Below are 12,120 nucleotides of genomic sequence, written 5' to 3'. Positions count from 1 at the left end.
GGGAACGTTCGTTACGACAGAGACAAGCTATCTATCGCTCGTGTCGCACTCGTTAGAGCCTAAAACAATAACACAACAATAACAAGACGTTGTCTGTCCGCATCTTCCAGCTATTTATGACGGGGATAACTTTCCAGTCTACATTTTTATTCTAAGTCTATGATTCTAATTAATTACGAAAAAAACGTATTAAATGTTAACAAAAGAGATTTCAGAAAGCTAGTATCGACGATTAGCGTATATCAAGTACATATAGATGTTAATTTAAATTGAAGAATAATTATCGGATTCAATAAGAAAACTTAAGAGAACGCTAAAAAGGTGGTGTGAACTGTTTATTTACCTATGAAGCGTAACTCCTGGCTCTTTACACTTGAAAGCTTACACTTCCATCAAACAAACCGAAAACTACAATTACATTTAGGCACACAATCCTTTTTCAGTAATAATTAGGCTGATATAAAACAAACCGCACTACGTTATTCTTTACAGGTATAATAATATAATAATTATTGTACGGGTTAATTTGGAATTTATTTAGTTACAAATATGTTTAGGCGACCTAACACTCAGCAGATTATATCTTTTTCACGGTAAAAGTATCATATCGGTAGACTTTTTCCATAAGCACACTTATTTTAAACGAATCTGTGAGCAATATTAGCAAAGATAAGAAATTTTTTTTTTATATGTTAAAAAAAAAAAAAAAAAAAAAAAAAAAAAAAAAAAAAAAAAAAAAAAAGTAAAACTGTTGGTTTAACTAAAAATTATGTCCAACTAGATGGTCGTCAAGAGCCGAAAGCATACTATTGATAAAAACTAATTTTTTTTTTAATAAGAATAAGTTACTTTAAATGCGACGTATTTTAATACTGAAAAAACGTATTGATAGAAATGAGACCAAGATGTTACAAGATAAAATAAGGAAATTTCAGGGTACATTTTTCTTACCAAATTTTGCAAAGATTTACAATGTTTGGAAAAATACTTAACTAGCAAAAATGCTTACAAAAAATTATATTGACTTGGGACTGCCACAGAGATCTAATATCAGGGAGTTCTTGTTAAAATAGAAAATCTTAGAGACAATTTTGAATGAGAACGTGTTTCTATGGTAATGCAATTTCAATTGCAGAAATCTTGAATATTGAACCTCAGTTAAAAAAAAAAAAAAAAAAAAAAAAAAAAAAAAAAAAACTTTTTTTGATAAAACAGCAGCCCCGATCGAGCCCATTGAAAATCCTAAAAGTCGTTTAATAGTCACAGTTTTTTATGCTTACGTTTTGGATATAATAATAACTCAGTTTAGAATCAGGTATGACAGCGCATTTCAAAAATATTTATTCAAATTTGAGAATTTTATACTAAAACACTGTTAAAATCCCAGGAATCTGATATCTTATAGCTAATGCCAAAGTATTAGTAGACAAATATTCTAACGACCTAACACCAAAAATCTAGCATCGGGTTAATGTCAGAAAAAATTTGCATGAAAAATCAAAAGAATTTTTCACGGTATCAGAAGAGTTTTTCAGAGATTTTATTTTGAGAAAAAAAAACAATTACTAGCAGTATACCTGAGATTTACGCATATTCCCAGTTTTTAAAGGGGTAGATTTGGACTGACCTCGTAGCTTGTGTTCCTTTTGTTAAGGTCGAGGGAAAAAGGAATATTACTTTCTAATATACCATAGGGTATTTCATAAATATTTAAATGTCTTCGATTTCACATTGGCATTTTTAGTTATTAGTAGTTAAATGTTGAGTTTTTTAATAAATCTTTTTTTTTCTAAATTTATTATTTTTTAATAATTTCTAAACGATTAATTAGAAGCATAAATGTTTGTTTCTAGTTTAAGTATTTTAAGAGTAGGTACTATAATAATAAATAAATGTTGAAACAATTATCAAAATATAAAAAAAAAATAGCACATTATTGGCTCAAATATGTTTCAAGCAGATATGACAATAATGATAATGATGTATTTGAGAAGAATTTTGAGTATACCCGGGGGGAGCCCCTAATAAAGTTTGGGGGAGCCGCAGTCACTTACTGGGGAATTATGGATTCAGGAAGGTGCCCAACAAATTTCTTATAATTAATAATAGCCATAACAACAACAAGTCTAGAGTATCACAACATGGATCTTGGGCTTCCCCTTCCTGATAAATACAGGAGTTAGGCAGGGATGGGTCTTCTTTGGCTATATTGTCTTTTCTTATTAAGTCTGCCATCAATTTTGGAGAATGTTCTACTTTCAACTTTACTTGTCTTCTTCTCATCCTTAGATTGCTTTTCTCCAGAGGCTATCCTTCTTAATAAGTTTAGCAACTTGGAGGCTGAACCCTCCATGTAGCTCTCTGTCAATGACCTATCATTGTCTAATACAAAGAACCGCGTATTTGCCAGACTGTCGCCTATTAACAGAAACTGCATATGTCCTCGTTCGTGAATCCCATTAGGTTTAGTTTAGGCTCAGGTTTAGTTACTCAGCTTACAATGCTATATTAGTAGCCCCTCCACAGCTTTGACTGTTCCGTCTTTGCTTAGGTTAGATTAGATGAGTTGCTACAGGGGTTTTTGGGATCATGTTTAATCCCTCACTCGAAGGCCTTAGGCCCATGCATCTGTATTGTACCAGGAGCAACTACTACTCGCAAAGTTTCCACGGCTTACCCTGTATTGTACCAGACACCATTTGCAAAGTTTTTTTGTGTCATGATGTTGGCTTTCATCCCTCAAAAAACCTTGCCCTAAAGTTCTAAAGCGTCGGTATTCCAGTGCCGGACAGTGGCACGGCAGGTGCTCTATGGTTTTCTTCTTCCTCTCACGGTATTCTCTGCACTAGTCGTCGTCGGAAACTTTCCATTTCATGAGGTTTACCCACGTGGGTTGGTTTCCATTGACAATTACATGCCTACGTACTACCTTTTTGTTTTAGTGGAAGCTTAATGTGTTTAAGATGCTTTGCTTGTGTTCTACTATAACTTTTGCACTTACCTGCCCCTTGGTGAATTTCTCATCATTCTAAGCGGCCGCAAATTTAAATGCATTCTCGTCGATTTTGCAGCACCGCAGAAGAGTTCTGGACCTATGAATGGCACTGATAAGCCTTGCTTGGCTATTTAATCTGCCTTTTCTTTACCCTCGTGCTATGATACCCAGGCTAACGCACGCTTATGTTGATGCCCAAATGGCTGCAATCACTGGTAGCCGCCAAAAATATATTAAGAAATAGCACACACCACGTTTCGCTAGCTAGCAAAAAAGGATGCGAAAAACTGGCTACCACTAATATTTCTGTCGTCGGACAAGTTAAAGTTGTTCGTAAAAGGTTCGGTGCGACGGGTGAAAAAGAAACGGAATTCCGATAAAAGGAGAGAGAGAGAGGGATTAAAAAACGACAGCATCCTTTGCCTGCAGACGTAATTAAAGCGTCTGTGTCCGATAAGAGAAACAAAATGACGACGGCGGCAGTGGACAAAGGGCAAAATGCATTTCTGCATGCGAGAAAACCAAAAGAAGCCAAAGAAATTTAAAGCATTTTCTAAAATTCCATGTGTCTGTTTTAGTTATAAGATCAGTAGCGTATTAGTAATTCGCCCCACAAACTTTTTATGGGGGGCCTCCCTAATATCAAAAAGAAATTCCTTCAAATTCATCATTATTGTGATATCTGCTTGAAACATATTTTTTTAACAAGAGCCACAGTATTTTTTTTTTATATTTTGATAATCTTTGTTTACAACATTTATTGTTATTTATTATAGTACTCTTAAAATAGAGAAAGCAAAATTTTATGCTTCTAATTAATCAATAGTTTATTAAAAACTGGGAGATTAGCTACTAATAACTTGAACACAAATGTGGCCAAATGTTTAAATATTGAAGTACCCTATGGTATATTAGAAACTCTATTCCATTTTCCTCGACCTTAACAAAAAGAACTTGTTTACGAGGCATACATGCCAGCTTCATACAAAAAGTCATATTCACTGCTAATAAATCAATATACTATTTTTTATTTTTACAAGTATTTCAGTATTAAAATCATATTAAAATGACAGACACAACTGTGTGTCATTCGGGTACCACTGAATTACACAGAAACAAACTGTAGGTTTTATTCTAACAACGAAATCTAACAAAGTAAAAAAAAAAAATAAAAAACTTTTTTTTTTTTTTTTTTTAAGTTTATTTATTTATACGTATATAAGGTTTACAGACTGAAAAACAACATTTATACATAATTATACATATATACATGGCTAAAAAATACAGTAATAGTTTCCTCTGCCAGCGCTATTGTTTGTTGCAAAGCTGCTCACGCCCCAACAGAAGCTTTAATATAAATGTAAAAACAGAGAGCAAAATCTGGTCTGCGTATTTTTACATAATTATTGTTTCACGCTATACAAGTTAATCTATAGAAATATATAAAACTCTCCATTTACGGTACACAACCACAGGGTCTTTAGAGAGTCTTGCGTGTTAATATAACAAGGTTAAATATGAATAAAATTGAATTTTAAAAAAATAAAAAAAAAAAAAAGTAATTATATATAATTTAGCACCATATAATAATCAGAACTTAAATATTATACTACCACAAGTTTATTCCACAATCAGTCGTATATATTTGAACTCAGGCACGGCACACGAAAAAAAATAAGCAAGCAAAATTTTTGACGTACTCGCTTTTAAAGTATATTTTTATCTGTCAGGTAGACATTTTTGAAGTAATATTTAGCTAAATTACACAGCTTTTTTTAGTGTCTCTTTCCGAGAAATTAATAATGAGAGTTCGCTCTGTCAATTATACGAGGAAAAGCAAAATGTCGATGTTACGAGGTGAGAAAGTTTGAAATACCACAATGGACAAAGGCGGCAATTTAAAAAGTATTTATCAAGATACCATCCCCTTTCTGGATAGTTAGCACGGTTCATCTAAATATCTTAGTTTTTGTTGGAGATATTAACTTTCAAGAAGACACTAACATTTTTTTGTAATTTTTGCATTAAATATGCCTTGCTTTTTGGTCCTGGTCAACAGATCTATTAAGTTGTGGTCCCGAAGCAGGCCTTTGTGACATAAGATTTGCTTCAATTAATCTTCTTGCAGCCGGTTGGGCACCCCATATATGTTTCCTTAAGTTACCCAGTTCATTACAAGCCGTCAGTGTCTCTATTCGCGTCCTGATACGAAGGTTCTGGACGTCGCGCGCGACACTTTCGAGGAAGAGGAAATGCACTTATATTTCGTGTCCATCTAAATCTGTTAGCAACATAATTTTGATCGCTATGATCTTCAATAAAAGCAACTATAGCGGAAACAACTATACTCGACAAAAAGCTAGAATATTGACTGCCCCAACAGACAATAATAACATGATTTTTCAATAACGGTGACATTACATAAATTATAAACACTATTTCATAGGTTTGTTAATTTTGGGCCAAAAATTGGCGGAATAGTGGGGGTCAGGGCGAGTACCCTATCTGGCGCCCCTGGATTTATAAAACTAAATGAATTATTATAACTCTCTCTTTCCTTCAATGCTATACTTTAACTACAACTAAAATATTTATGTAGTAAAACTACTTGGGATAACAATATATTTTCACTTAAAGATTCTTCAAAATTCTCCTCTTCGTTCTATCTTATTCTGCGGTTGTTGTTTTTTTTTTCACATTTTTATATTTTTTTATCATGTTTACTACAATTTTTATTATTTTAGATAAAAAAACAAGATTTGGTATGTGAGTATATGAGCATAAATTAGGATTGATTGACGGGTTCAGTTGTTTTTGGTCCCTTCCTGTTTGCAAATGACTAAAACTTTTGATTGCAAAGCAGCATCCCTCAGTATATTTCTACTTTATTTCCGATAAAAATGACATTCTGGTAGAATGGTATATCATATGTCACATTTTCACTTAAAATCGTATTTTAAATTCCAATCTAGGTGCATGGCTGTCTTAAAACTAATGTTTAAAAAGGGAACTTGGAAAATAAGTTTGATAGTTTAATATTTTTCGTGGCTTGTTCTGGCCGGTTAAAAGATGCTCAAAATCCCGGTATTTTTAATCATATATCAATTTTTCAAACATGAATAAGGGGTGGCTCATTAGCATATTTGGAAAAGCATTTTTTTTACAGATAATTTGATACACACACTTGGTATTTCAGGTCAAATTGTTTATGAACCGCATGTTACAATTTCAAATAAACCATAATATGGTTTATTATTTATATACTTCATATAATATGTCATTTCTATTCAGGTGTCATTTTTCTATAAAATAGAAATATACCGAGAGTGCCATTTAAAGAATCAAAGTTGTGGTAATTTCCGGTGAGCAAGGAAGTGAAAATAAATGAATATGTCAATTAATCTAATATCATATAACATGCAAGGAATCTTTCATTTTCTTCCGAAAATAAACAATTTATAGAGTGCGACACTTTGAACGCACTTAATATATAGAGCTATAAGAAATAGAATTTCAACTTCGGCAGTCTCGTTCTGGTATAAGTGCTCTTTGAAAACATTAGTATTTAGTTGCAAGCAGTTGCATTATTTTTCTATATGAACTTTTCTTTTCTTTTTCACAATCAATTATTTCGTGCAGAATCAGTATATAATCATATACAGTTTTTTCGGCTTCAAAATGAGGATCAGCCAGTGTTTGAGATGCATTTCTTTGTGATTTTTTTTGTCTGATTCCTTTAATGAGAAAATTCTACGATTCTGCTACCATTTTCCGTGTATTATTACATATTCAATCCGGAACAATCAAAATCACCAAAAGATTGATATCTTTCCCACTACTGTGAATAAATTAATTTAATTAATGAGGCAAGCTTTTTTTGATAATAAGGATATCGGGATCCTCTTCAGCTTCTTGCGAATGAATATTTGCCTCATATAATTTTACGGCATATCAACGATTAATAACAAATAAAAGGTGTAGGTAGTAGAAAGTAGAAAAAGTACCGATTTTGAGCGGAAAACAAGAATTATAGAAAGAAGAGTTATTTACAAAAAGTTCTTAGCTTTTCAGTTATAACCAAAATACCACGAACAAATCAGATATGTTTTTATTTTATTTTGTTTAATATTCTTCCATGAAAAAATAGAACACCCAAAAACATATAGAATAGAAGAAATCAAAACTATGACAAAGCTTTCGTGCCAAGGATTTTTTGAGCATAATTTCAGTAAACTATAATAGGATATGTCTAGGATATAGTAGTGTTTATAATGTTTAGTCAGATATTTCTTCCCTATGTGGTGTGGTAATTGCTATTATTTTAATATGGAAATTGATAGTATCAATTAATTATTGATCTGGTTATTCGTTACTACTTGTTCAGATTACTGTTTTTAAATATATTAGTTATTGTCGTGGCGCCCCTCGCATCCGGCGCCCCGGGCGGCCGCCCGGGTCGCCCGTCCCTTCCGCCAGCCCTGGTTTTAATGAAAAATTTCGAAAAAATGTGTCTTTTTCAAAATCGAATATCTCCAAAAAAAATAAAGCTATTGAGATGAACCAAAAAATAAACTATCGAGAAAAGATGCCAATAGATGATAAAAGGATTTTCTTGCTTTGTTGACATATTCCACAGGGTGTTCCAAACTTTCACTAAAATAACAACATTTTATGTTCCCTCGTATAATTCACAGATGGTAGCTTTCATTTTTAATTTAGAAAGAGATACTAAAAAGTTACATAATTCAGCTACAAACTGCTTAAAAGATCATCAAAATCGGTGAACTAGGACACAATATATAAAACTTTAAAATACATGAAAATTTTAAGGTGCCCGTTTTTCGTGCCGGTGAGTGTATATAGTTATTAATAAAAAATGTTATCATTTTTTTACGAATCTATAACAATTCTTATAATTTTTTGGATGACCAATATTCCAGAGTTCATATAAATTTAAATTTTTAATTAAAAACCACACAATGAAATATACAAAATTCATATTTTCTAAACAAAAATATGAAATTAGATTTATAAATTAATATCTTTTTTTTGAAAGAATAACATTAATATGAACAAAGATATTTATCATCAAAGTTACAAAAAATATAAAAAAATCTCGGAAGCTTTTGACTCTACCTACGTTTTGAAAAGGAAAAGTTGCATTAAATTAATGAATGACAGTCAATCAAAAGCTTCGAGCCAACAAAAGAAATTCCATTCACGACGCAACAACAAAATGTAGCTTTGTAACGATCTATCCTAAACAAAAAGAAGGCAATATTCATGGTAATGGAATAATCAGTTCAAAAATACGGCACAATACAATTTTTCAAAATAATAACACTAACTTTACGGAATTTACCGCCCAAAAAAAATTATCGAGCAATAACGAAATTATGGTCGAGTCACGACTTACATTTTCGATACGTGTTTTAACGTTCATTTCATTAATAAGAAGTAGGGATGTGGAAAAATATCGATTTATAAAAATATCGATATTCTTCAATATTAGAATCGTTTTTTTTTAAATATCGATTCGATGGAAAAAATTTTATAGTAAAGCTTCATGGAGAATCTCGAAATTAGTGGAATTAATTAATGGTTTCAATTATACTCTATACTTAAAAGTTTACGATTATTCACAATATCTAAAAATACAATTAAAATTAATAGAATATTCTAGCAACAGCTTGCGGTAGTCAGTTGTATCCGTAGAGAAAGCCTAATAATTAGCTTATAAAACAATAAACTTTTTATTTATAAAGACAAATTCTCTTGACGGATGATAATCAATGGCCAAAATGACATTAGTCGCAAATTTTGATGTATAGTTAAGTTAGTGGTAAAAGTTAAAAGTTTGTTAATATCTTCTACTAATTGAAAATTACCACCACTAATTTTGGCGTTCTAAATGCTTATACTAAAATTAGATAAACAAACGTCTTCTCTAATTGAAACCACTAATTTATTCCACCAATTGCAAAGTTCTTAAACTTTTTGATAATTGACATTATTTTGATTAATGAAGGCTATTTTAATTGTATCAACTTTGAACATAATAACTACAACTTTGAACATAATAACTACTACTTTAATTGTATCAACTTTGAACATAACTCCATTATGATATTATTAAAATGATTTAAATTCGGTATATCGAAATATAAATCGAAGATGCCGAGAACGATTCCCTTTACCAATCGACATTTTTTCTTTAAATGCACATCCCTACTAAAAAGAGATCGTAAAGACGTTAATAAGATTGGAATTTATAAAATTGATACCTAAGGAAGACGGATGAGAGCAAACTGGTCCATATTTAGGTTGAAAATTTTAGTCAATTATTACTAGAAATAGGTACGTTCTGCAATAACTTGTTTTTTCTATTAATATGTATGCTTAGATACTTACGAAAATATATCAGCTCATATCCAACAAAAAATAACTTAAACACAATAAATATTAATAAGAAAAATGTTAAAACATGCAATTTCATGCTCTAGTTGTAAAGTTTATTAAAGATCGTACTGTATTTAACATAACATGTAGTACTGAAATATTCTATTAATGGAACTATTACAGATTTCTTGTGTTGTAGCAAATAAGCTTCCTAAAGAAGTTATTACAGTGCTCGATAGAGTAAATAAAAATATTATTTTTTTTTTGTTTTTAAGAACTTTGGTAAACCGTTTTACTTGAAATTTTGTACTCTTACACTCTTAAGGTTGTAACTCACTATTAGCATTTAACTAAGGTTGTAACTCACTAGAGCATTTTGCTCCAGAACAGAACCAAACGAGCCGAGCGCGCAGAGCCAAATTCGGCAAGTGAATACGTGTTCGCGAGCAAAATTCCCTGAACTCGAGCGCGCCAAACATTTTCGCCGGCTTGTCGGTTCACATTTTGCTCAAAGAGGATGCGTTGTTCAGTGCTATTCAGACATTCGCGGGTAAACATTTTCATTGTTTTGATTTTCTTTGCTCAAACGAAATGGAGTGGAATAGAGAAAAGTGCCTTCAGTTAATAGACATTTATGAACAATATTCAATGCTTTGTGATGGATTATACTATAATAAAGTTAAGAAGTTTGATGCGTGAAGGCAGATAGATGAGATCATGGGATGTGCTTCTGGAGAAGCAACGAAAAAAATTGAAAGTCTTCTGGCAAGTTTCAGAAGGCGAAAGGAAAAAAATCTATTGTAACGGGAAAATGTACATTTTCACCAATTATAACGAATATAACAATAAAGCTTGTTTTTTTTTAACGGAAAGATTTGGCAAATATCACATGATTTCTAACCTAGCTGTAAAGAAGCAATCACGTGAAAAATCTACATTTAGAGATTCAAAGCGCGAATAAAAATTAAATACAACTGAACGTGGGAACACAGCGAACGCAACAAGCACTCTGAACATCGCGATCTTTTCCTTATTGAGTTCGTTCGGGCGCGCTCGGCTCGCTTGGTTCGTTCGGACCAAAATGCTCTAGTGAGTACGCACCTTTACACACATTTTAGTGCCAAAGCGAATGGCGATAGTGTAAAATTGTAACAGCCCTGAAAGTGTATTTTTCATTAGAATAGAGAGTACTACTTGTGGTACTTCCTTTATCCTTATAGGTACAGTCAGAGCTGCAAAAAAAAATTTGCGTTTAAAGGTTAAAATGCGTTGGTTTTAGTATTAGAGGGGTATTAGCAAAATGATAAAATGTAAAGAAATTATAAATAAATTATTAATTTCAATATTTCGCTAGTACTAAAATGGACGCGTCGTAACCGTTAAACGCAGATATCTTGAAAACCGTTCACCGTTTCGAACTAAACGAAGAGCACCTTTCTAAAGTCCGAGCTTTTTATGTCACTTGTTGAAATTACTGTATGTATAAGGATAAAAAAGTACCAGTAGTAGTACTCTCTACCCTAAAGGAAAGTGTCCTTTCAGCTTTCAGGGAAAGTTACGGAATTCTGTTACGGAATTCTACACTATCTCAATTCGCTTTGGCATTAAACATTTCTCTAATGGTACCAAATTTCAAGATAAACTGTTCATTAATGTTTTCAATAATAAACAATATACAGGGTTGTTCACCACATACGACACGGAGTATTGTAGCTAAACGATTACATTTTTACAAATTGTAAGTTTTGGGTTCGTTGAAGGACTATTAGAGCTACAATTTAACAATATTTTTACAAGATACAGAGTGTCCCAAATAAATAAAAAATATCAAAGTTGTATTTTTTTTAAATGGAACACCCTATACATTATTACATTTTTAGTTTCTACGATTAAAATAAAGGTAAATTTGATTAAGGTTTATTACACAAACCTTACCGTTTTTGAAATATTTTCAATTTTGCGAAATTGCAGTATAAATTTTAAGGCTTCATTTCTCGGAGGATATCAAAGTTTTTAATACTAAATATTTACTGAAGTTTATTTATTGATCAGTTATTGTGTTGCAATAATAAAAATTATACTACCTTATACAGAGTGTCTAAAATTTATTTTAAATAATTACTAGTTTTAAATGGCAATAACTTATTTAATGTAAATATAACACCCTGTATATTTTAGGAGAATCAGATGCACAATTTAATTGTCTATCAAATTGTATTATACCACTTCTTACCTATTCCTTCAAGTTTTCGTAGAAAATGCATTTTCTTATAATTTAGACCTCATTTATTTTATCAATATACCCATGGAATATTGACATTTTTAGATTGTTTTAAAACAACAAATGTACAAAATGTACAGAATAGTAATATTATTGTTTTTAGTAAAACGATAATATTACTAGCCATTGTATGCAAGAAAACTATTTAAATCTTTATAAAAGAGTATACCATTAATTAAATATACCACCAGTATTTCCTTAAAATACTAATTAACTACATACTTAATTGTGTTCGTTAATAAATTATTCTAAATAAATGTGGATTTGAATCAGAAATCAATATAATAAAATAAGTTATAAAAATGAACGTCTCTGTTGTTATAAATAAGCATTTGTCAAAAAATTAAATATCATTTTTAAGCTGTTACTTTTTACCACGCTGTCTAATACACATACATAATTCTGTTTTTTAGTATTTGGAGCAATTATTATTAATCAACGCAAA

The sequence above is a fragment of the Sitophilus oryzae genome, unplaced genomic scaffold (genome assembly GCF_002938485.1).
Source record: "Sitophilus oryzae breed Bouriz unplaced genomic scaffold, Soryzae_2.0 scaffold_1649_pilon_pilon, whole genome shotgun sequence".
Classification (NCBI taxonomy): domain Eukaryota; kingdom Metazoa; phylum Arthropoda; class Insecta; order Coleoptera; family Curculionidae; genus Sitophilus; species Sitophilus oryzae.
This window is presented reverse-complemented; position numbering follows the sequence as displayed.